The sequence below is a fragment of the Pezoporus flaviventris genome, unplaced genomic scaffold (genome assembly GCF_033815535.1).
Source record: "Pezoporus flaviventris isolate CSIRO_AGI_PZ_B2104156 unplaced genomic scaffold, CSIRO_AGI_Pfla_v1 ptg000001l, whole genome shotgun sequence".
Lineage (NCBI taxonomy): Eukaryota > Metazoa > Chordata > Aves > Psittaciformes > Psittacidae > Pezoporus > Pezoporus flaviventris.
The window spans coordinates 63720307-63747709 of NW_026892549.1; the positions used below are offsets into that span (position 1 = coordinate 63720307).

General features: G+C 39.5%; 1 long non-coding RNA gene across 2 annotated transcripts in view; it reads right to left on the reverse strand.

Annotated features, from left to right (window-relative positions):
• The window catches only part of LOC133273827 (uncharacterized), a 157211-nt gene that overhangs the window by 50900 nt on the left and 78908 nt on the right, over nt 1–27403 (reverse strand). The window contains exon 4 of one of the 2 annotated variants that reach the window (XR_009744943.1): nt 18584–18854. The exons of the other annotated variant lie outside the window; for it this stretch is intronic. This is a non-coding gene — a long non-coding RNA (uncharacterized LOC133273827). Of the gene's footprint in view, nt 1–18583; nt 18855–27403 lie in introns of those variants that run through there. 2 annotated transcript variants of the gene reach the window in all.

The window sequence follows — 27403 nt, forward strand, 5'->3', positions numbered from 1 at the left end:
ATAATAAGTGAAAAATGCAGAGAGTTTAAACATCTCTCTTCTCATTAGTGACTCTCTGCCTGGCAAAACGAGAGGAATCACAAGCTGCAGTTAAATATTCCTTCAGTTTAACCCTCCACTTGTTATCAACTAATTTCACCAGGATATGTTCAAGAGGGAAGTTAAATTGACGACTTTATATGATGAAGACACATACAGCAGTAGGAGAAAACAAAGTTTACTCTTTCAAGCAGGCTTTTTTCCCTTGCCCTTTTGGAACCTGTTAGCAATTAAAACATTCACTGGTAATCTGGTGACACTTGAGCTTGATTTAATTATGGATTGCTTTGGTTCTGAACCAAAACCAACTATGTCAACACCAGTGATGGAGGTTCACATTGCCTTCTCTGTTATGCTTCCTGAGTGTATTCTCATGCATGTGAGTGAACATAAGTACTTTGCAATGTCTGAAAGAAATGAAGAAAATTACTTAAAAAAAAATAGTAATTCCATGGACAGAACTAAAATATGCAAAGATCCTGGAGACTAAACATTAAAGAAAGGGTGATGGAGCAGTGTATCAAAGCCAGAAAAGTGTGCAGCATGCCTGACACTGAATGAAAAGACTGAATTCTCTAGCGCTGGAAATAACAGAAGAACAGGAGTCAATCACAGCCAAAATCTTTTCCCCAGTGATCAGCTACAATAAATTCAACAAGGCAGCAGGGAATTCCATCAAATGAAAATTGGTGTTTGCTGCATTCACATGGAATTTGGGGACCAAAAAGGTTGCCACAATAAAGGAAACACGAAAGCAGTTTCGTGAACAGTGCGACGAAATTCTCTGTTGAGAATCAGCAAACTTTTTAAACAGAACAAAAGCAAACACCAGTACAATGCTCTGTGAAGGCTGAGAAAATAAGCAAATCTATAGAGCTGGATCTAAATTGAGGGCACCCTTCCCACCCTTAATTCCTAGTTCTAGTTGAGTAAGCAGAGCTCAAAAACTGTGCAGTAAAAAAAGAACAAAAGGAGGCATGGAAAGACTGCCATATAAAGAACCACAGAGTTACAGACTCAACTAGGTTGGAAAAGACCTCTAAGGTCATCAAGTCCAACCATTACCCCAGCACTGCCAAGACCATCACTAAACCATAGAATCAGTTAGGTTGGAAAAGACCTTTAAGATAGCTAATGAACACACCTGGGGAGAAAGGAACTTTTCCTTTCCAAACTGACTTAGGCCTTGTCTACACTTCTGATGCAGAGACATCTGATGCGATGGACAGAGACCCTCCCCTTAAAGGAATGTGGTATGGAGACTTCGAAGTGAGCTAGACCCAGATCCAAGAGCAAACACAGCATGACAGCACAGGCCCGAGTTAGTGTCCTTCTAGTTGAGTGTTTAAATCCAGCCTAGTGCCCCTGCACACCACCACAGGGCTTTGCAAGAACACTGCAGCCCAAGAAATCCAGCATAATATCCACTGCAGCATCTAGATGTTCCTACAGACACATAATAGCTTACGTTTCATTGTTCTATGATTGAATTTTGGCTCCTATGTATCTAGTGACAATGTTAACAATGTTGTGTGTGCTGAGATATAGACAGACTCCTAGAAAGAGTCACTGAAACATTCAAACTGGTCACAATGTTTAATGATTTCTATGGACGAAGACTTCACAAAGTTACAAACAAAATACCAGACCCATCACACAAACTGTTGAGCAACAGCAGTTCGGCTAGACCTGACTGGAAATGCAATACTGACAATAGGGGAAGGGGAAATACAGGGACAGCAGGCACACTGATACAAATGTATCTAAATATAGGAGTTACTGAGAAACAGGGAAGGGACAAAGGTTGTAGTTACAGTTGAACCACAAGAACAGTCCTGTGGGTCAGGGGGTTAAATGCAGGTACCCTGCAGCACGCACATGCAGATCAATTCCAAAGAAGATTAGTTTAAATAAGAAGTATAATCGGGAGGGGAGGAACCCTCTCATTCTATCATAAACGTCTCCCTATTTCACTGAAGCATAAACAGAGTAAAGAAGGGGGGTTCAGGGAAGACATCATTATTAATCAGCCCTATGGACAGTACAGTATGTATAACCCCTGAGGTTCATGCAGGCACCTGCCTCCAGATTGGCTGCGGAAGGGACAATTTATCATGAGGGAACACGTAGGAGTGGGGGAGGACACAGTGGTCATTGCCTGCACTGGAATTTATGATGGAAAAGAAAGCTAATTAAGTTCTGTGGTCAGTGCTTAAGGGAAAAAACAGAAGAGTTCCAAAATGCAATTCCTTGCTGGAACAGACATTTTGGCAGAACTTGCTAATTACTGTATTAAACTGTTAATTTGGCAAGAAAGAACTCATCTTCTTATGGTAAGCTTTCAGGGCAAAATGCACAGAAACAAAACAGTTTTGTCATCTGGCCTTTGATTGTCAAAAAGGAAAGCACACCTGGCTTACTCTGTACTTACTAACATCATTACAGCACACCATGTAACGGAGAGACAGTGTGTAATAGCAGGGAGAGGAAAGTAAGAGGCTTTTGAAATCTATGGGAGAACAACTAGTTTAAGGAAAAATGCAAGGCAACCATATGTGTGGCCGTGTTTGGCTTCATTAATGCAACTACAAAATGTAATGTAGGATAATTCAATGCAAAACATGAAAGGACTAACAGGGCCCTTACTGCTTTGCACCAAATGACCTGGCATTTCTTGTTGGGGCAAACCCAATAAATTATTTTTACATTGCATTCTTATATATTCTTACATATATATATACATATATTAAAAAAGAAAAAAGAAGGGATAAAGAATCCTTATTAAGGACCAAAATGCTCAGGGAAGACAGGCATCAAGTACAACAATTCAGTCAACATCTGCTCCAGCCACATGACCTGGACTATCTAGAAGATTCCCAGTTTAAGAGCCTTACACAACTCCACTTCTGAAGCCAACTCTAACACACTTCATTAGACAAAGGCATGAAACACACTATGAAGATTTGTGTTCACACCCTCCAGATACAGCTACAGACCAGAGCTTTTGCTTGTGATAGAATATGGGCCAACAGCAAGAAGCTGGAGTGCTTTTGGTTATTTTTCCATGCTACTTGTCACCTCATTTTTTATCTGCACTTTTCTGGTGGAGCTCCATTTCCCTTGAACAAGTGGCTGATCATAATCCCAAACCTCCTACCAGGATGAGGGGTGACGGTTTTAAACCAAGAGGGGAGATTCAGGCTGGACATGAGGAAGAAATGTTTTACAATGAGGGAGGTGAAACACTGGCACAGGTTGCCCAGAAAGGTGTTGGATGCACCATTCCTGGAGACATTCCAGGCCAGGCTGAATGTGGTTGTAGGCAACCTGATCTAGTTGAAGATGTCCCTGCTCATTGCAGGGCGTTGGACTAGATGAGCTCTGAAGGTCCCTTCCAACCCAAACTATCCTGTGATACCAATGCTAAGAATTGGTATTGAGCAGTGAATTAGTGCAAGGTGAGAAACAAAATTGGGAAGAAAATACAAGCAAAACTGCACACCAATCACCCTAAGAAAAATCCATAAGCCAGTTCTGAGTAGCTGTACATGCAAACAGAGTAACACACTGGGCAAAAAGGTCTGAGAAAAGTCTTAGATATGCCAGCCTGTGAAACAGATAGATGAAATTAAGTGGGAGTTCTGCAAACTCACAGCAGATGGGTGATAAATGGGATCCAAAACAAAGCAAAATCTAGTTGATTCTAAGATGTTCTTTCTGCTACAAATGTGCCCTCAAATGACAAAATCCACTCCCTGGCCAGCCAGAATATCTTTAAAAGCTACAGCATCACAACTTCTTAAGATAGCTCACTTAAGTAACACAATTGTTATGCAGCTTCCCAAGACAGGAATCAGAAAATAGCGACATTGTTTTATAAAAGGAGAGCAAACAGGTTTTGCTTATGTTTCATTGCTGTGTTCAGGCAAAAACTCTTCACTGGACAATCTCGACTGACTTCTTTCAAGTTCAGCAAAACACAAATTCAACCAAATAATTTTTGTTAATAGATCATATGAGGTGAATGGGAGGGATGTAAAAACACATCCCTTGAGCCTAGGGTGCAAAGGGAGTGGGGGAATAGCCTGTTTCCTTTTAACCCATAAATGAATCTCACTAAATTTGAAACAAACAAACAAAAAGCCCCAGAAAGTACAAGGCAGCAAATTGAATTAAACCAAAAGCAAACATTCAGTGATGGTGGGCTTAGTAAGGCAGGAATGGTTTTTGTTTGTTTACTTTTAAAGCCTTTAATCCTTTTCAAATTAAGGCCTTTTCCATAAACAGCAAAATCCAGTGGCCAAGAGCACTTGGTATCCTCAAGTAGGCCTTTTTCTTTTACAGTGAAGCATTTCATTAAAGAAAAAAGGCCACTTCTGTTTCCTAGGATTTCAGGATGCATAATGGTTTTATAAGTAGAAGACTTCACTAAATTACATCATTTAATGTGAATGATGAAGCGCAAATGACATGGAAACGCTATATGCGCATTAGGGGTAGGATCTGGCCCTCTACTTCATTTTTCTCATCTGAAGTAGAAAAAGGAGAGTTTGTTCCTTAATTTTCATGCATGTCCATATCTTAAACTATATTTTTTACTTGACTTTCAACAACTGCAGTATATGAAACCAAAATACATTCCTCTTTATACATATTTTATAATTTGTTTCAAGTTGCATCTTAAAAGGTATTTAACTTTTTCTCCTGGATCCTGATTTTAGTTAATGGCAGTAGAAAAGTCACCGTCCTTGATCTAGAATTGTTTAGTAAGAAGGAGTCAGGGCTAGAGGCACATGAAAACATGTCAATCAGATGTAATTGCTCTCTGAAAGAAACCCTATCAAACTGAAGAACAAGAACTAACACTGAACACATGGATTCACTGCAGCACCTAATCTACTAATGAGCTGAGCTTGTTACTTTCAGGCTCACTATTCAAAAAGTTCAACATAAGAAACATGATAGTGAATGACAACATTGCTTAAATAGTTTTAGGCAATATATATACTACACATAGAGCCAGTAACATCACCTGTAGTTAAAGTCATCCAGCACTTCCCTTGCTACTATGTCCAGCTTCAACTGCCTGGCCTGAAGTTTTCTCTGCCAAGTGTCTTCCTCTAACAGTTTTATTATTTTCCTTCATTAGTATGGTTGGTTTTGTTATTATTTTATCATCACAGAATGAATGACATCAAGGAAAGAAAGAAAATAAAGGGAAATGTGGTTTTACCATATCATGACAACTTTTACTCTGGAGGTGACTGTTGTTGGCATAGGTCTGCTCCTCCTCTCAGTCACAGATATATACTGAATCAACCTCTTCCCATATCAAATGTACACTGACCTGCTTTTCCCTATGTTTCACAAATCTCTCTGAAATCTGAGAGCATCATTAGCATGCCAAAATTAACATCTACTGACACGAATAAGAAGGAATCTATACACAAAGCCCTTGGTGCTGACATTCTAATGTCCACATCTGCTTCAGCTTGCAAACCGAATGCCCATAGTGCTAGAGAGTACAAAGTGTGCTCCTGCTGTACATATTCTGGTTTATTGTCATTCAACAAAATGTAATTCCTATGATCCATAAGCAAAAATAAAAGACAGACCGCCATATATTCAAGACAGAGGAAGGACTGGGAACTTCATTCAGATTCCTGCTTTACTAATGGATCTCAGAAGTTCCTTTGTGGAGCTTAGACATAGATTCTATGAGTAAATACATGAATTTGGGAAGCAAATATTAAAAAAGTAAGATGGATGACTTAATGTAAAGAGTAGCATTAGTAAGACATCAAATACACAGACTGGAAATTAGAAGTCTAGAGTTCTGAGGAGCTGGGTCTTGCTTCCATCCTAATGTTAAATCTACCAGACCAGAGGTTCAGAAATACCTTTTTCTTCAGCTCATCTTGACAAAAAAAAAGGGTTAAGAAGGAGTGCTTCTCACAAGGCACAGTCCATTTCCTTAATCATCTGTCCATTTTAACCCATTTGAGTCCTTAAGTGTAGTGAAAATGCCTTTCATCTCTTCTGCTTTTTTCTTGGGAATTAGTTTTGGTTTGAAAGGTCCAAAGTTCAATAAAAGGTGATGGAGAGCTTTTGTGACTTGCGGTAAATAGTATTGGGTACCGCAAGAATGTCCTCTTAACATGGACATGGATTCTGGATTTCCTAGCTATAACAATCTGTGACTGTGCTAACAGCCCAAGGGGCTAAAAACAGTGTGCCCTTTGCGTTCTAGATGTCCAAGTAGTAATTTTTGTTAAAACCTTTTACACCTGACAAAACCAAGAGTAGCTCTACCAGAGAACATACACATTAACACACGCTCCACTAAGCATCCTGAAAAATCAGGTCCTGAGTATCTTAGACAAAATGCCTGGTAAGTCTTTCTGTGGCTCACTCCTCTCTCTGTAAAATGGACATACAATTTCCCCTTTCCACAGGTACCATGAAAATTCATATATCAATAACTGAGGAGCATTTTGCAATGACAGGGGTGAGCAGCCCAGATAAGCCTACGTGGAGGTGAGAATTTCTCTAGAGCAGATATGCCTATTTCCCAGATAATACATGTTAGGGCCACACATGAACACCAAAGCTAAAAAGCTGAACTCGGAGAACATAACCCACCTGTGCAGTGAATGAGGCAGTCTTCCTGCAGGAAAAAAATCCAGCATGTGATGAAGTAATTAAACACTGGTCATGAAACATAGCTCCAAAGCAGGTAAATGCTTTTAAAGGAGTGACCTTAATGCTGACATTGGAACAATGGGACTTGGAAGTTTCATTTTGCAGCCTTCACATTTATGACACATAATATAGGTCCACTTAGAACAAGTGTATGCATGTATTACATTTATATTTTCTAACAATTCTTTAGCATTTCCTGGGAAAGACTGCTCCTTCTCCTTCCATCCAATAAATGGGGCTTTAACAATTACACAGCTATAAGGACTGTTTTAAGGAATTACGCAATTCAAGCTTCTTGGTCTAAATTTGATGGTGCAAAGAACAGGGTGTTTTATGTTTGCAGAAAACAAAGGAAATCCGGAGAAAAAATGAGAAGGCTTTTCTCCTTTCCTGACAACACACTTCTATTATGACCTGACGACTCTCAAATAACCATCCCATATCTCCTGTCATCCTCCTGTAAATGCTAAAAAGTGCTTCAATTTGCATCAGCTTGTGTGCTAGACATGTTTATAGGAATGCTAACTCACTGGGAACAGTAGAGGCTTACTTAGTCTGAAATCCCAGGTGAATGTGTAAAGAACAACTCAACTGAATACTGTATAAGGGCAGGGAGCATAAGCCAGGGTGTCCTCTTGTAAAATCTAACTAGTTGTTAAACAACCCAGCAGAAATGGGCTTGTATGGTGAATCGACACAGATGCACTGCCTTCAGTTTCCCAAAGGCTGGCCATGCCATGAAGCACAGATATACCCTGCACAGAAGAGCTTGTTTTGTGTCAACTCCAATGCATGTGAGGCTCATTTTCTATACCTGAAAGGTGCATTTGTAACAGCAGTTGTGTCCTGAGTTAAGCCTCTACAAAACTCAAACTTGGTTCTCTTGACTTTCTTCAGCAACCAAGCCCTCTGAACTTTTCCATGTCTTCTGAGATCTGGAGGCCTCTTAACACCTTTTCTCCTGTCATCCTGTTCAAAGAGAAACTCTAGAGTTTCTCTATACCTGCTACACATCTGTCAGCACTTTGTTTTGAGAATCACCAGTCTAGTGCAAATCTCCCTTAGCTGAAGGAAAGCTAATAGAGATCTTAGCAAGACCTAAGCTAGCACTCATGAATGTCAGTTGTCATAGGCTTTGATGTCCATATGAACCTTACCACAGCCCACAGGCTACTACAAAACCATCAATCAAAATACTCAGTCATTACATCTGTGTTTGCATTAATTTGCAGGGCAACAAGTAGAAAGCCAGAAGTCATTTAGATTTCTGACTAGTTTAGTATCGCTCCTGAGGCAAATCATCATGCTTTAGGGTACCTGTTAATTTACAAAAGTTGGGGAAAAAAATGTCCTTCCAGCCAGGTTATATCACACAGTGGACAACATGTGTTCTTGCACTTTCCTCTTAAGAACATGCTTCTGGCTGCATACATAGACACAATACTGGAAATCATACTGGGTAATATTATTAACTGCCCCTAAATACCTTTGGGAAATGTAGGGAACTGATTCCATAATTTAAACCTAGACATCCACCTTCAGTGATTAAACTCAACAGGGCCAATCTGAAGTCTTTATAGCCATTAATGTGAGTGTACTAGAGAATAAATTGATAATAAAGCAATTCAGAAAGAGATTAGCAATTTCTTTGCTGTAGAGTGCTGTTCCATCCCATTTGAGTCCAGGACAAGTGTAAGAAAGCTCAAAGATTAATATAAATCTGGTTTAGTGCAGAGTTACACAAAACACTTACACCAGAAGAGAAACATAGCAGGATAACTTGAAGGCTGATGCAAGGTAAGTTTTGTTTTTCATGTACACAGAAAGCTGGGCGGAGGGGGGGGGGGGGGTGGGGTGGGGTGGGGTGGGGTGTGAATCATAGTTTATTTCATGTCTAACTTACTCCTAAAATTCACATCTGTCAAATCTCCTGAGGTAAAATCTTCACTCCCCAATTTCATCAACTTGCATGCCAAGTAGTTGGTCAGCAGATCTCCTAGTCCCCAAGCCGCTACATCGAGGGTCACAGGAAGGGACAAATGCCAAAGTACTGAGTAGCGCTGGAAATCATCTGCCCTCTACCAGAAGCTTCATGGTAAAAGATGCCTCATTTTCTAGACCTAGCCAAGCAGCAGCCTAATATCTACCAGATTTCAGCAAAAACACCAGAGTCAATTTTCAGGATATGAGAACACAATCGTTTTACAGAGCTGCAGATCTTTGAGACCCCACCACAGAATCCATACACTCCTTTTTTACCTGTTTGCTCCTGAAGAAGCAAATCTATACATTTGCTTTTTCCATCTGGTCACAGAAAACATACAAGCTTATTACACAGTTCTGACACATTTCAGGTAATAACTTTATACAAGCAACAGTTGTGATACAATAGAAGTCAACTGCGTGCTTTGCCACCCAGAAATTGGAAGGTTTGAAAATATCTTCATAGGAAAAAGAGGTGGGGGGAAGGCAACAAATCTTCTGTTGTCTCATTGTTGTAAACCATGCTATCATTGAAATGCATTTAACTAGTCATCTTCTGCTTGGGGAATTCACAGCAACCAAGTTCCAGTTCATTACTTGGAGGGCTGTGGTGCTATTGTCAAGGCCTCAAAACCAGTAAGAGGGCCTAACCCCCAGGTTAGAGAGGTTACAACAGCAGAAAGGCAATTATACTGCAGGAAAAACGTTGTCCACTAATCAGCTAGCAATCAATTACTAAGAAGAGAAGATAACCCTATCCCCACTCAAGCTCTTCAGTATTAATAGTGCTATCATGTAATTACTTTCAGCATGGGCAGGTGCATGAAAGGACAGACTCTATAGTACACTGCATCTAAGATTAATGAGTTCTGTCAATTTGCCCAGCAGACATCTGATTCTTCAGCTTTATGTAGCTCCTAGTTCTACACATGCCTCCAGGCTTTTCTGTTGGAAAAAAGACAACCAACTACTAATTCAAATACATCCAAAAACCTTACATCCTAAAAAAATCCCTGATTTTACAAGTAAGAATGCACTAAAAAGATGCCAAATATTAATACTGCACGTTTTCCTATTCTTTCATCAGATTAATGAGTAAATACAAGGTACTACAAGCATATAATACCTTCGATATAAACTGACAGCACACAATCCTGCAGTCACAACATCCTGAATTTCACTCACACAATCAATTCCAATAAGTAAAAAAAAAGAAAGAGAGAAAAAGAAATGTTTCAGTAAATAAGTCATTGCTCAGAAACCGAGACAAAGCAAATACAGAAGCACTTTGCTGCTAAGTTAGCAAACACGCTGAACGAGCACAGCTGCCAAAAGCAGAATCATTCTCTGTGACAAGCTACAGCCTACAGAGTTAAGTCAGAGATACGTAGGCCTATGGGTCAAGAAAGAAATGGCTTAAAATAGAATTTCTATCTGGAAAGTGGTTTCTTTCTCTTTTTCCTTAACATTACATGTCCTGTAGTCAGCAGCAAAAGCCAGTTTTCAAAAGCAAATATGAAGTTCTCAAATGAAATATGACCAATTTTGAGAAACATCTTTCCCATTTGGGAGGTGCAGGAACAACTCCCACCCCCAGAACAATATGACCTGTTCAGGATTTTCAGAGACCTTCACTCTTACTAAAACTCTGTTTCAAAAAGGTGCTTAAATACTTGCTTAAACCTTTCTAAAATAATCCAAGATATTTAAAGTCATTTAGCTGCTTAAACATGCAGACAGGCTCTCAAAGATCCTCTTAGGAATCTCTCTGAACATTCAGGCTCTTAAATACCTTGGAAAATCTGGCTCAAAGTATTTGGCTGTACAGACCCACAGCCCTCAGGAAATAGCCACGCTGATCTCCAGATGTATTTCTAAGTGCAATCCTTCAGTAAGAACAATACAATAAGAGAATGGGTTGAACTCAAAATCAGCTATGGATTTGCAACAGCCAAATTTCATTAACTGGTCATGTGCAAGGTCCAGTGCCCTCAACTAAAAGCCACAGGAGCCATGATGATGTTAGTAAGCATGAAGGTTTTTTGCTCCCAGTGACTAGGGATGAATTTGATCCTAAAAACACCTGTGCAGCTTCTGCAGCAGTAAACTCACTGGCTTGGAAACACAGATTAGTAGTAGTAGTAGTATATTTTTATTTTTCAAAGTATTTCTTCCAAAAATTTAAGCCCCCAAATATGGGCCTAAGCCAAAACCAGGGAAAAAGTTGTTCTCAAAGCTTCTCTGTGACAGGTACAAGAACTGACCTATTTATTTCTCTCCAAAGTCAATGTCATCCTACCCGTTCCTTTTCTGTCACTTCTGTTTGATTATGGAAAACAGCTAACAGTGTCTATTTTTTACCGTCCATTTAATGTCACAATTGACCACCCATGAAATCTTTCTCAAGACTACATTTATTGGATATTAGATTCTGCTAATTAATTCTCTGGATTAATTTCTTCTGAAGTAATGTTATCAATTGTTTCCAGTAAAGAAGAAGCAGGCCAGCAGTAACTTGATTTTCACATAAATGGATTAAACCTACACAAATGCAGTGACTGAAGATATCATTGATCCATGTTCATTGGCTGCTGCTGCTGTTTCAACTGCTATTTGATATGGTAAAGGACAATAGAGTGGGAAGCGGGTTTGATCTGAAGCAACTGCTTCTAAGAAGATACCAGGGACTCTCACAATACATAACTTACAAAACACATTCTATGCATTGAAAAGCACTAATCCCTAAAATTATAACTATTTCAGAAACTCACAATTTACGGTATGATCCCGCAAGATGCTCAAGTTCACAGGAGACGTTTGTATTGAAGGCACTCAGTGTGCAATAAAAATGTGTAGGAATTACCAGGGGGAGGAACTATTCTACAAATTGAAAAGAGGCAAAAAATACGAAGCGTCCTTGAAACCACGAACTGGATAGCATCAGTTAATGATTTAACAGAGAAAGGCAAAGACTGCTGTATTAGTCAGCATTAAATAAGTTAAGCAGTGTCCTTCACAGACATAATGAAAACCTAGGGATACCTCTCTTTCTGAAAGCTACTGGGAGATGTCACCAAACTTTTCTTCTTTATTTTTATTCTTCTACATCTGAAAATACCCTCTTCAATTTCTGGTAATGGTACTCTTGGAAATACTGGTTTGGCATGTTGTATTCGTAATGCACTGAGTGTTGTACAGTGGCATCAACCCCAGAAGTCTGCTTTGAAATATTATTCTTTCTTCACTCTGTGCAGTTTTGACCACACCTTTGCATCTACCTTGAAACATTTTCCTCCACCTTTGCTGATGGTTTTACCAACAAATCTAACATTGAAATACATTGCCCCTGCATCTCAAACACACTCAAGGCAATATAAAACAATCCTCCTTTGGTTTTCTTTATTTTCCACAGTTTTAGTACAAACACATTGTGCCACTGCATTCTTCTGAAGCTGCACAGAATGGCAACTTTAATATTTTTTTAATATTTGAATTTATTAAATTCAAATATTAAATATTTAAATTATTTAAATTCAGATAAATCCCTACCATTCCTATTCATAATCATGTACTAAAGATTTAAAGTACTTTCATATTTACAGCAGAGAGGTCTTCACATACTGTATCTGTCATTCTCAGCGATTCATTAAGGTAACGTTAGGATACAAACAGCGATCTGCCTGGACATTGTGAGCACCCACATTTCTTGTTTGTATAAAACACTTAACTTGTCAGTGTTCATGAAAGGGTTATCGCTGTAAGAAACTTGCAATATATGGCTAAAATATCTCAGAGCAATAAACAAAAGAAGAGTCTGAAGAAGTATCTAACTGTTTCAGTTCCTGCTCAACAAAATATCACCAACTGGTTAATATACTCAGTTCATTTGATTAATTAGCATCATAATTTAGTGCAAATTATCCTTTTATCTCTGTGGTATTAGCAGCTTTCTGGTTTGAACATGTACTCTGCCTGTAAAAATACTGACTGCTTATTCAATACATCTGCTCCTCACATAAAAAAATCACGTTTTCAGAATCATATCAACTTTAGTGACGAAACTAAATAAAACACTATTCAAGTACTATTTTTACTCACACTAGCATTGCAGAGACAGTCACTAAAGGAAAGCAAGGCAGATTAAACACATACATAGTGAAGAATTCATTTTATAACACAAATGCAAACCAAAATCATAGAATCAACCAGGTTGGAAAAGACCTTTAAGATCACCAAGCTCAACTTTCACCCCAGCTCTGACAAGGCCACCACTAACCCATGGCACTGAGGACCTCGTCTCCATGGTGTGTGAACACTTGCAGGGACGGTGACTCCAGCCCTGCCCTGGGCAGCCTATTCCAATGCCTGAGCACCCTCTGGGGAAGGAATTGTTCCTCAGCTCCAGTTAAATCATTCTAAAAGGAAAAGATTTCCTGTGTTCCACTTACAAAAGATAAGGAGATTATGTAGCTATAACTGAAATCAGAGTTAGACATACTGAAACTTTTATTAGTAATAATTATGCTTGAGCTTGAAAGCATCAGACTCTGAAATTCAGAGACTACTTGGGCTTGCTGAAGAAGCAACTTATAAATTCACCTTGGACACATCATTCCTGCAAATGTAATAGGGAATCACAGAGTGAAAAGCAAAGAATCTGATCCTAATTTTGCACTACGTTTTTCACAATGCTGCTGAAGCATACAGCAAAGGCTGAACCATTATGAAAACAGAAATCTAGTCTTGCTGTACATACTTACTTACCATGTCATCAGCCAACTTCTTTCCTGCAAGCAGAAGAGAGCAGAACTGTTGAACAAGTGTGGTGATGTTTAAGTTTGTGCTTCTCCTCCTGTTTGTCTCACTATGACCAAAATGTCCATGGACCTATTTTACTACACTTCACATTTCTCTTTAAAACCTACTAGGACTGCAGCCTCCTCAGAGCACAACCTGCCTTAATGGTCACACAGGACAAAAATGAAAAATCATTTCTGATGAGCTTTTTCTACCCTATCAGGGCCATCAAAAATCCCCCTAAAACTTGTCTAATTTGTCAGGATGGAATAACCCTCACTTTCTTTTCATTTTACTCAATACAGCTATATGTAAAACAGGAAAGAAAAAAAGAGATTTTCCATTTTGTGATGAGGTAGGGAGCTATCCTTGTTAAAAAAAAAAAGCTATTATCTTCACTCACACAGTGTTTCTGAATCCTTTCAGATCAGAAACAAAAGGATTTGAAGGATATTTCTTAAGACCACATGTTACAATTGTGCTTGAAATGCCCCTTTTCATGAAGGCAGCCATAGGATGTACCAGACTCATCTTCCGTTAGCACAGAGCACTCACTGCGGAGGACTTTGATCTACCTGATTCCTATCTGATCTACCTAATTTCCAAGAACCCGCCTGTTTACTGCAGCACTGCTTTGACAGTCAGGCTCAGCTGTTAACATTACAGAAATGCTTTCTGGATGTCAAATGCAAGAGATTTCAACCAGGATATTTTCAGTAACACCTTTTCCCTTTGGTGAATTCCAAATTTAGTGTGCAACTCTCTTGGCTCAGGCTTGAAGGAAACAGACATGAACCTGAGAAGCTTAGAACTACACTGCCCAGGTTAATCATATGTTTAGTAGCATTAACGTGCCTGCTTTTGTCAGACAGGCATATTTTATAGACAAAGGTCCACACAGAACTGGAACTCTTCCATAATGTTACCATTTCATTATCATTATTCTTTCTTCTCTATAGCTTACAAATAGAATGACCTCTGTCCAGTAACCATACTGGATAAGTTTTCCTGATTGTATTTGCTGGTTTCTTGTGGTTGGTTTGTGGATTTTTTTTTAGTTACTAATAATCTTTTCCAGAAGCATTCTTGACAGAAACTATACACCACTGGAAGATCACATTGATGCAAGTCTAAATAATGACATGAGAGAAATGGGTAGGGTAAGGACAAGAAAAGAGTGGGTGAAGATTTTAAATAGAAGCCCCAAACTTCCTGTACAAATCCAATTGTATCATAGGAAAATTCAGGTGGGAAGAGACCTCAGGAGGTCTCCAGCCCAAACTCCTGCTCAAAGCAGAAATCAGATCAGGTCAAATAGGGCTTCAATAACTTGGTGTTGAAAGCTTCCACGGATGGAAATTGAACAGCCTTTCTGCATACTCAATTCCAAAGCCTGACTGAACTCAAAAGGAAACAGTTTTCCCTTATGTCCAGTCAGAACCTCTTATGTTTTGACTGTTGTCTCTCCTCCTCTCACCATGTCAACAGTCTGGCTTCATCTTGCTGGTCCTCTGCTGAACTTGTCTCTGTTTATCAATGTCCTTCCTGTTTTAGGGGACACAAAAGCTGGACCTGTATTTTTTATGTGGTCCCCATGGCCTGTAGGGCTAAATACAGATCAATCCTAGTGATCCTCTGGAGCAGCTCCCTCATCTCTACTGCCATAACTCTTCTAGTCTTCATTTAAAGTAGCTGAAAAGCTCATAACAGCAGCTCTTATTCACAGCTCTGCAGCAGAAGAGGTGTTATAGCAGGTGCTCTGTCTGTAAAAATAAGCCTTTTAAAGGATGGCAGGGGGCTCTGTCACCATAAATGCCATTTAAAGAGACTTTCTTTTGGTCTGAATTCCATTAGAAAAAGAAGCGTGTTCCACAAACACACATGGCTGCTCTAAAGGACCTCTCCCCACACTGCCTTTTGCTGCCCACCAGCAGGTAACATGACACAAGCTTAGTGTGTGAGGCAGCTGCTTCAGAAAGGAAAGGGCCTGTTCTAGGTCATCTTTACTGATAGCTAACAGAATGTCTGCAACTCTTTAATGCATGCTTCAGTATTACAGAACTGAAGGTTTTCTTTTCTTTCTTTCCTTTCCTTCTTCCCCAACACTTCGCTACCCCCTTAAGTTTCTGTAGATCATGATTTCATATTCAAAGAAAACCTATAATACTGATAACTGAGAGATTTGCCAAGGCACCTCGGGGGCTTCAGTTCCCAAGTCACATTGAATTTCTGAGGGAATTTGGCACCAAATTCCTTCAGATTCTTGTCCAAAAATGTCATTCTCAAATTAATATCGTGCAACTGGAAGTATTTGCTCTGAGTATTAAAAAAATCCTTCCTGTTCTGCTAGTTTAATTTTCTTCTCACACATTGACTCAATAGCCACACCAGGGTAAATCTAAGTGGAGTAAGAATAAGCTTCTCATTCAGTCACACAGTACACGCCTGCTTGATTGGAATGGATATTGTATGTAATATGTCCCTGCAGATGTTTTCTCCAGTGGGGCACATTGAATTTCATTTAAATGCCAAGGCTCAAAATCTAAAACAATGTGACTTTAACAAAAAATCTGATGAGGAATTTGATGAGAAAATGGCAAGAATTCCTGTGGCATTTGGGTAACAATTTCAAGCCTTCATTTTAATAGAATAAACAGGATCATATTTCATTCAAATCTGGCAATGAGATGAGCTTTGGGTATTACATTGATATAAACCAATAAAGAATTTGCAAATTTGAAGCACTAATTAACAGACACAATATTAAATGAAAAAAGTTTGCTCGAGGGGCAAATATATTTTGAAGACTTTAAACTTTTATTAAAAGACAATTTTGAATAGCTTCTTCTGCATTTGACTATTCTGTTGGTTTGAAAGAGGGGGAGTCTGGTGGTTTTAAACTAACATGTTTAATATCGTAGGAATATAAATGACTAAACTAAAAGTTTCACTTCTTCCTCTAATAATAACTCAATGTCATGTCACTTCAAGAGAAAAAAAATACCTCATAAGTTAGAATAAAATCACAGAATGGTTTGGGTTGGAAAGGACCTTAAGATCATGTAGTTCCAACCCCAACATGGGCAGGTATGACTCACGCTAGACCATGTCACCCAAGGCTCCACCCATCCTGGCCTTGAGCACTGCCAGAGATGAAGCATTCACCACTTCTTTGGGCACCCTGTGCCAGGACCTTATCACCCTCACAGGGAAGAACTTCTGCCTTAGATCTAACCTGAACTTCCCATTTCAGTTTGAACCCATTTCCCCTTGTCCTATCACTACAGTCCCTGATGAAGTGTCCCTCTCTCCAGCATCCTTGTAGGCCCCTTCAGATACTGGAAGGTGCTCCAGATCCCTTATAACGGAACTTATGCAGTCAAGAGCTGTGTAAGAGGATGTAGTATTTTGTTATCTACACTGAACTCCAATGCTATTTCTATTAAATCTTCAGTCTTACAGTGCTGAATCAAAAGCATATTGACTATCATATTTAGAATCTCACTACACTATTATGAGAGTTGTAGTAAAAACATGTATAAACAAAAAAAAACCAAATTGCAAGTTTGGGGTTACTGGTCACATATGTACCGTAGTAAGAGGATTTTCTCTACCTAATTGCAATGCTGCACATATTAGCCTTCCTGATACTACAATATCCAAGACTTATGTATCTAAAATCTCATACTTCAGAAAATGGGAATGTCAGCTAGAATATTAAGGAATGAAATCTATGAGATGGACTTTCACGTAGGATATTAGAGATTGGTTGTTGAAACAAGTGGTTATTTCATCCTAAGCATAATGCCATCCAAATCTGATGGTGATAAAGTCACCTGCTCTGACAACTCAGCAGCTGTGCTGCACTTAAAAGTTGTCACATATTTAATTCATTAGCAAGCCAGCTATCTTCGCATTTCAAGAAATCAGGGATTCTTTTACTTCTAAATGTAAGGAACTATTTCTTCTTTTAGACTCTATATGATCCTCCAATGGCAGGTCCACACTCCCTTGTCCTTACCTTAGATGATGTCTCCATTTTTTCTAAGCACTTTCATTTTTCTTAACAGTTGATTGTGGTACCTCCCCCCCCCCCCCCCCCCTTTAATTTAAAGAAAAATTCTGAGGTAAGTGTTTGGAACAGTAATTGATCTGGAGCTTAGAGATAAAAGGCCTGATCTTTCCTTCTGATACTGAATGCACATCAAAGTCAAGTTGAAGCACTTCACATGCACTTGCTTAATGAAAACTTGTAGAAAATGGAATATTAAAAAAAGCCATTAGCCATAAAAACATAAATGACAGGGAGTTCTGCAACACAGTCACTGAAGAGTTGGGTATCACTTGGATTACAAACTTATACAAGTTACACACAGACAAAACCCCACTGTTTCCTTCCCTCTACACAATGCTTATTTCAGGATTACAGGATGTACCCCCACACTAGACTAGTGCTAATGTGTGAGAATTTACAGAGCACCCATGCTTCCTCATGCTTCTATCCCAACTTTATAGCCTGTTCAAAAACCAGGGGAGAACCACCTCTGGTATATAAAAGGCATAAAAGGCACTAACTGTGATGGGAATCATGGAATCACAGAATGGTTTGGGTTGGAAAGGACTTTAAGATCAGCCAGTTCCAACTCCCTGCCATGGGCAGGGATGCCTCACACTACAGCATGTCAGCCAAAGCTCTGTCCAGCCTGGCCTTGAACACTGCCAGGGATGGAGCATTTACTATGGGGAAGTAAAAGAGGGTCTGTGTCCCATGTATCTTGCTGGGTGTGATCATACATGGTCCAAAACATGCAGAGAGCAAGACAGTCCCCTTAACCCTCTTCCTAAAACCATGCCCACATAAGCCCACCATAACAAAGTCAGTTTTATTCCCCTGTTAACACACAGAATTTTTTTCTTAGAAAAGGAATGTGATAGAAACAAATGCTTCAGAGACAAGAGAGCAATATAAACCCTGATGGACTTGTCTCCTGTGCAGCTTTTCCACAGTAACAACGAGGTATTAGAGAAATCACCTAATCACAATCAGGGGAGGGGGGGAAGTTTTAGGTATAGAGAGCAATTACAACATGGACAAGTAAACAAATGGATGCAGTAAACTGGGGTGGGATACTGCAGCACTACAGCTTCTCTGTGCTAATTCCCCCACTGTTGCCACATTAACTAAGGAGTACATTATCTTACATTTACCATGAGTTAAGACAAATCAAGCCTGAAGTCGCCAACGCTGTGCTGCCAGTTCATGCTTTTGCTTTCTGGACACGGTGACTTGTTTGACCACCTTTCCCATTACAGAACTGAGTAACAGATCATGTCTGTGTTAAAAGAAAAGTCTGTATTAAAAGCTATCTACTTCATACCCTTCTATAGTCCCCGCTGCACAACACTGATGAAGACAATTTTCCAAGGAAATCTATTATAGCTCAAATATTTGAGATAGTTATTGATCTGTAAGTGAAGGTAAATATGAATAAACACATTTGCACCTGTAGCTGCCACATTATAAGGCACTTGTGACAAACAGACAGAAGGATGTAAGTACACTTACTGAACCTCCAGTGCAATGCTAAATCACTTAAAATACTACAGGAATGAGTGAAGTATCATGAACTGGAAAAAACAATTCAGCCTGCACACTGAAGGGCTGTAACTGGCACTGGAACAGAGATGGAATACAGCTAGCAGGGTTGTGGGCTGTTCAGCAAAAGTGACCACAAAAACAAGTAAGATACTCTGCTATGCTGAGAAAGGAAGAGGGAACAGTACTGAAAATCCCAGTTTGCTATCCAGCTCATCCCTTTATTATGCAAAGAAACACTGAGATGAGATAGCCCAGAGAAAGCAAAATTACAGACATTCTGAAATAGAATATGGGGTTTTGATGGGGAGGAGAAAAGCCAGCAACATTCAAGTACAGGTATCCTGAATCAAGCCCAAGCAAACCCACACAACACACAACTGTGTACACTTTTTATACTAAGTGCTCCTCGGTCCCCTTCCACATAACTATAGCAGGGAAAAATTAAAGAGGCAGAAGTTTTAAACCCACAAAACAATATTGTAAAGGCAAATAAATAACCACTTTGTGGAACTTACTGCTGCCTGTAATCAGCTAGGTTGAGAGCTTGCCAAACCTTAAAACCCAAATGGTATATTTATACAAAGAAGGATAACTTCCCCAACTCCAATAAGGTCTAGACCCTGCGAAGAGACACCTACTTTGCAGTGTCAATTGGACTATGAGAATTTTATGAGGGTATGTAAGTGTGTGCAAGGGCTCAGGTGAGATAAGATGTACCAATGTTATCCACTCTTATGTATCTTTCTGGATTAAAGGAGAGCTGTTTCCTAAACCAAGTTCTATGAGTTCATGCTTTTCACTTTGATTACAATACCTTTAGCCTGTTCTGAAAACAGCCAAACTAGATGAACCATAAGTATAGCATCAAAGGCCCTGAAACCTCAATCTCAGCATTTCACCAGAGACATGTCTTTGCTGAACAAAACACAGTACTTTAAATCTGGCAGACTTTCCTGACAACTACTGAAACCAGTGCTGCTGAAACCGGCCAGTCAGCCCAAGAAGCAGCCATATTTGTTAGTCACCCCTCCTCTGCTTTACATCCAAGCTAATAACGTATCTAAAAGCTTACATTAGAAGTCTTCGATATTTCTAAACAGGGTATCCTAAATAGAAACACTGCCAAAGAAGTCACAGAGGAACAGGACAAATGCCATTGTGTACTTAAAAAGAAAAAGCTTCAGGCTGTTGAAACATTTATGACTCGAGTAGCTGTTTGAATCTGGCAAAACAAGGGCATGATGCACAATTCTCCTTTAAATACACAGCTCCAGCAAAACACTATTCTAATTTACTCCCCCAAAGTAGCTTACTTTGAATAGAAAGTCTTTGCTGTAAAAGAATAATCTATTACCTAGCAATTCATAATTTCTTAGAAGTCTTTAATTCTGAGATGCTGGCAGCATGGCAGCTGACCATCTTCAATAGCAGTTAGGCTCTTTTCAGTAGTCATTCCAATAAGAAAAGCAGACTACTGGAATTCTCTCATTCTAAACAGCACAAGCATGCATAGCTTCTCACAGGCAGGCAGCAGGATTTGCACAAGGAGACAAAAGAATAGGCAAGTGTTCAACAAATTTGGGAGATAAAATGGTGCTTATTGGAAATTTTCACTAGCAGCAGATGAGAACCACGTCATGCTATTCAATCACAGCTCAGGAAATAAACTGCTTCATTTTCCAAAGCTGTCAGTATTAATTTAACTCTGCTTACATTGAAGCCAGTGGGAACTACGAACAGGTTTCAGCATGAGAGTCAGACAAGCCTCGAGCAACTTTAGAAATCTGATCTTCAAACTCTGCCACCTGGGTCATTGCTCAATATATATTATATCCAAGTACACATGTACATGGTGTTTCTTGCCTTCTCTTCCTTTGTCCCAAAACACATATATGAATGCACTCACAAACACAACAACTGAAATGAAAATTGGAAGTACTCATGCAATTTCTATCTGTATGAATTCCTCCCATTCAGGAAAAAACAAAACCAAACCAAAAAGGAAAAAGAAAAAAGGCACAAAGAACAGTACACCAAACTATTACAACCACTTTGTGAGTAGCCCAAACTTTGTCATTAAAGTACATCTTTTAAGCACCACATATGTATCTCTCCTGTAAGATTGTTCATAGTTGCACAACTTGGAACGTAGCTGTTTGATATGTCTGGGCTGAAAACAGGTACAGTGTGGATTAAGATGCCAGGAAAGGTAAGCACTTATGCTTATGGATTCCAGCACTGCTGCTGGGCGAAGAGAGTGTTTGAAATGAAGTTCCTATCATGACTGCCTTCTGACTTGTCTTATGGAATAAAAAAAGTTATTCTCCTCCATGCTGGGATCTGTGCTCAGCACTCTGAATTTGAAGAGACATAAATAAAATTCTACATAAGTGTATCACAAGGGTTTCTGAGAAAAGGAAAATGCTCTGTGTAACAAGCAGTCACTTGTGGGAAAAATGCACCATAGCCATCTCCGCAGGATGTTATTGCTCCAGAATGAAGCTATTGCCCTATTACAATCCCTCACAGAATATCACACATCTCAGGCAACCACTATCTACTGACCACTCAAGGCAAACCTTTCAATCTTCCAACTCTTTCCAAACTGGTAAAACACAGAGATACGTAGAGCTCTGCTTAACAAATGCTTCCTGGACTGTTTTGCTGGTGTCTACATCTCAGGACACAAGTTTCTGAGAACAGGCCCCCTCTCTGTCCCTTTTCTGTACTGGCACACATCTTGGGCAGTCTTCATTTCCCATACCCTTTCCTCATTACCCTTTGAGAACAGCAGCACTCAGAATTGCTGCTCTGGTCATTGAGAACCATGCTAGACCACCAGCCTCCCTACAGAAAACACACTGGCTTCCCATACATTTGTGTCTTCCCCAGTTTTGAGGTTACTCATTCACATGTGTGAATTTGAATTTGCAAAGCCAGCAAGTATGGATGTCTTGACAAGATTTCCATATACAGCTCTTTTTAGGAGAGTAGAAAAGCCCCACATATAAATGGATAGACACCCCTACACGTCCACACACGCAGACATTGAAAATACATATCCATTTCCCTTTCCCGAACCTCTTCCTGGGCCAAGTCTCACAGGTCAGCTCTCGCTCAGATACATACTTCTGTGTAGCCAACAATTTCACTCTAACAGTTCACATTTTTTGAAACACGTTTTTCCCCTTTCCCCTCCAAATCAGTCACTTGCCCATGGCAGGCTGCGCAATAAACTTCCTTCCTCATGCCTTTCCCTCACTAAAGAGTCCTTTCAAACAGTTTCTATACATTTCTTCTTTATAATCCTCAGCCATCTTTCCACTGGTGTCCTTAACAGGGCCTCAAACAGTCTCCAGTACATAACAGAAGCCCAGTCAGGATTCATACCTTTTATAGACACAGACTACTCCAGTAACTTTTTAGCAATAGGTTTCCATTAACCCTTTGCTGTTCAGCTTCTTTAGGTTACCTTTACTCTGGACAGGGTACGGTTCAATGTATCCTAGCCTTGTGACTGCATGCGCATGTCTAGGGGCTGCCAGGCTCCACGGGCAGACTCCAGCCTTCTAAGCAAAACCTCCAGTAAATGGAAGCACTTTTTAAGTTTCTCCAGAACCATCATTTACGTGATGGAAGCTTTTATGTTAACACCCAGGCATTTCTAGCAAGTATTTCACCTTGATTTTGCTTACACAGGCAATATCCTGCTACAGACAGCAAAACGAAGAAAATCAAAAGACCCTCTCTACACAGAGTAAGCTTTGATTAATCCTGGGTAGTTCTTCAGAGGTTAGAAACTCAGCCAAACACGTGACTTTGAAATTAGACTTGTACAATCAGATTAAATGGAAGAGGCATGCTATGCTAATAAGAGCAAAGAGAAGATGTTAGAAAAGACACAGGGTCTAAAACACTAGCTTCATTTTGGATTTCAGAGATCAATATATTATATGGGGGAAAAGTTAAATGCATTGCTAAGATCACTAGAGCTTAAAATGCTACATAGACACTTTTTGACAGTGGATAGTGTAATCAAGGTAGATAAACCACTCATTGTACTATGGATAAATAAACTGAGGCACAGAAGTTCATGTTCTTGGCTGAAATCACCCAGTATAAAGCAAAGCCTACTTCAAGGAAAAAAAAAAAAAAATCAAGCACTTCACTTTGAAATTATTGTTGATGAAAATCAAGTACCTAATTATAATCAAGTAGTAACAAGTTAAGCTGTCACGTGAGAGTAAAAAGAAGAAACACAGCGGAACCTGCAGGCTTGTTTTCTGAATGCAGTATATATGGGCTTGGAGTGCTTTCCAAATTATAAACCGTCATTAAAGCATTATCTAAAATCAGGAACTACATCTTACAGGATATTATCTGCCCCGTGCGGCATTCCTACCTTATGGAATTAGGATACATCCTTATATACATCTGGTCATGTCGCCCTGCTTTCTGTGCTGGTGTGCCCACCCCAACCTGACCTTTATTTGCTGGAACCCCCTCAAGCGATAACCTCCAGGGGCAGTCCCAACGGATGTTCTGGTCCTGATGGCTGCACCTGGCTCTGAGGGAATTCTGTGAAGACAGACAACAATAGCCAAGGAGCTAATTTGAGTCATGTGCCCACTTAAACACACGGCTGGTCAATGTCCTGCTCAAACCAAGTCTGAAAGAAACTAACATCTCAAACCAAGTCTAGAAGAAACTAACACTTGCAGGTGTGCAAATATGACTATAAGCCAATCATCTTAGTCTACACCAATAGTGGACAGCCATGGGGCCACTGAGCTCTTCCACACAGCAGCAGGCTGCATGGCAGGATCATCTCTTGAGTTGGGATGCCTCCCTACTCAAGATAGGGAGAGATCCCTTACTCCTCAAGCTTATGAGAATCCTCAATGCACTGGATACATGGTAAGTGAATTGGGAAGAAGTGTACTGAAACTTCGAAATCTTAGCTAAGTAATATAACAGATTGATTACACTTACATAATCCTTTAGGAATAAACATTGAGCAACTCTGGGACTCAGCCTGGATCCAGCCATGTCTGAACTCCCTTCTGAGTAGTTTAGAATGCAAGGGGATTCTTTCTGAGCCTCATGACTCAACAGGAGGGTCTCCCTGATGTTTTGTCTGACCTTGTCCCCTATGCAGTAAATACTCAAGTGTACCTGTCATTAAATGTTGTTAAAGCATTGTTCCATTAACCACTGAATTTTCTAAACTCACAGTCTTATATCAATGAAATCACATATTACAGCTTCCCTCTTGTGAATGAAGTGCATGGCTCTATCCGTGACACTTTTCCACCAGTTTAAGCAAAACTTCATAAGGAAATCTAGCAATTCTTTACAACTATTTTGCAACATCTACTCTTCAAACATCAGCTTTCACTATGGTCCCAGTCCTGTAAGGTGCTGAGTGCCCTCAGTTGCCATTTGACAATCACTTTGGATTAAAATCTCATAAACTTGATTACAATGTCACATTTGACTGGTAAATTCCTCAGGAGAAGTCATAATTTATCTGGGATAAATAAGAGAAAAAAAAAAAAAAGGAAAACCTAACTGCAAAGCTTCCAACACATTGGGCCCTAGCACTCCCTTGCATTCCACTGCACTGATGGAAAATGGCCCACAGAATAAAAAGGAAGACAACGCGAGTCTTTCAGTTGAAAGTTATACTGTGTAGTCATTTATTTCCTTCTGAGGTTGCTCAACTGACAACAAAATCTCTTAAGTTGGTAAATATTAAGGGCAAGGAAGAATGTCATCTGTTCTCCTTGACAGATGCATGATATCCAGGTATTAAGGGAACAGGAGACACCGATGTTTTTCATGACAAACTGTATGAACAGTGGAGAAGTCACATGTTTTTAATTCAAAGTGAGGAAAAAAAGCCAGGTTATTTAGGAGTGGCAGGAATGGCAACTCGCTTACTTCAAAAAGGGTGTTTGCAAATGCTGCACATGATTCATCCAGCTACATTGCATCACTACATGTAGGCAGGAGTACTTCAGTATATGTGACATCAGCATCTTTCTCCTATTTTGGTCCTGAATGCATCATCATCTTTATACACCAGAATAATTATTATTACCAACAAAGAGTGTTTACAATCTGATACAATGAACTGGAAGAGAAGTCTCAGAAAGCTCATCCATTCAACAATAACCCAGGGTACAAGTTGATTAGTTTTCAAGTCATCATTACATTATTTTATCTGACCTCTTACATAAAACAAACCTTAAAATATCACCCAATCCTGCTTGTACTGAGTCCAATGACAAAGCACCGCTGCCTGACTGCACATCAGCTCCACCTCCCTCAGAACTGTACTTCCACAGATGCACAGGAAAATGTGTGCCACAAAAATGGGAAAACAAAAGCTTTTAATCTAAACCAGTAGCATCTTCTTCTCTTGCAGCAAACCGCTATTTGCTTGGTACAAGTAGTTATCTTGCAGCCAGCACTAACTAGACTACTTATTATTGTAGCCTGTCCAATTTCCCATCCCAAACTGCAAGTGGTATCCAACATATACTGAGAGCCCAAGGATACAAGAATTAGAGCTGCAGTGGCTCCAGCCTAATGATTCTTGTTACGCAGTATTTGGGGTTTGCTCTATTACAGAGAAACAGATTTATCGCAACTTGTGGACACTTATTCAAGCTTCAAGGAGCAGATAAGTCTGCCCAAGCAATGATTCATCACAGCATTTATTATATTAGCGGAGTGATCTTTCAGCTATTGTTCATGTGGATTTACTGACAGGAACAGAGCAAAGAATGAGAAGTAGTGACAGGAGAACAAAGCTGACAAAAGGCCTGAGAGCAAATGTCGCCTTATGTTAATCATGAGGCCACAAACACGCAAGTATTTTTGGCTGGGGCAAGTCTTATTGGTTAGCAAAACATACAAAACATACAAATGGCCTACAATGGAGTTTTCCATTTTGCATATATTCAAGTACCTCATTTGCATTTAGCATCTGATGTCTACAGTGGACTGTTTTGAAATGCGCTATTAATTATCTTAATAGCAAATATGATTGATTCAAAAATCTATCATTAGGATGTGGAGGAGTTAAATAATAACTTATTACTTGTTTAAACTGTTAGGGATAAAATGCTGATAGAGTTCTATTTGTAAGAGAGCTCTTCAGGAATAAAGCAGCTATGCAGGCTGACGTTAAACGAATCTGAGGACAGTAGGAACAGGAGGGAGTTCTAAGGTTTACACTTTAACTGTGGTAGAGAATCCTGAAGAAACAAGAAGAAGAACTAAAAGTTCTTTTCAAAGTGCAGCACAACTCTGCTCTTGCAGCACTTCTACCATGAGCGGTGGTGAAAGGTACAGTTCCCTTTTAGTATGACAGGTAGAATTGTCACTTAGCCCATCAGGCCATTAAACAAGCATTTTGAAGCTTCATAGCACCAGCATTCTACAGAATTTCCCAGTGCCTTTTCAATCAAGACAATCTGTCTAAAATTGCACTATCTGACCTTCTGATTAATGCCCCTGCCTCTTGCCTGTCATACTAACACAGACTTCGGGGGATAGTTAGGATTCATCTGGAAGTGATATAATTTCTTCCTTTGTCTTTCTCTTCTGGACACTAATGGCTTTTAGTCAGTCCTCTTCACTCAATGTATGACACATGTAGCCATTCTATTTTAGCTGACCATTAACTTCAAGCATTACGACAATAACACAGCAACTCCTCATAGAAGCTGAGTTGACCTGTATGTATTAAATTTCTACAAGACCTTTGCTTATAAAGGTGCTGGTTTCAACTGCCAGGAATGTTTATTTGGGTGTAACAATATCTATTACTAATCAAATAAGGCTGCTTAAACAAATACCAAAGGTCACAAGGCCTAGGGATTCAACATTAGTGTTACTGCCCAGTTTCTCCATGCATTTCTGTCCGGTGATTATTTTTCTACGAGTTATGCACATTTTAAGCAAGAACTATGGAAAAGAGTCAACAACCTATAGTTTGTGGTCTGAAGTCTAAGGCCTAAGCATGGTATGTCGTATTGCTTCCTTCAGATCATGCGAAGTACAGCCTATAGATAGTACTCCTAAGCAGAAAGTAGTATATACATTTCTATGGATAATTGCAGGATCACTGATATAAAGTACGAGGGGGAAACTGATCCTATTAGGAAAATGATACCTGTAGTCCTATGATCTTTTTAAATTCCTATGATCTTTTTAAATAATATTTCTGCTCTTGAAGCTTCAAATGAAACATCTGGAATATCCTGTGGAAAT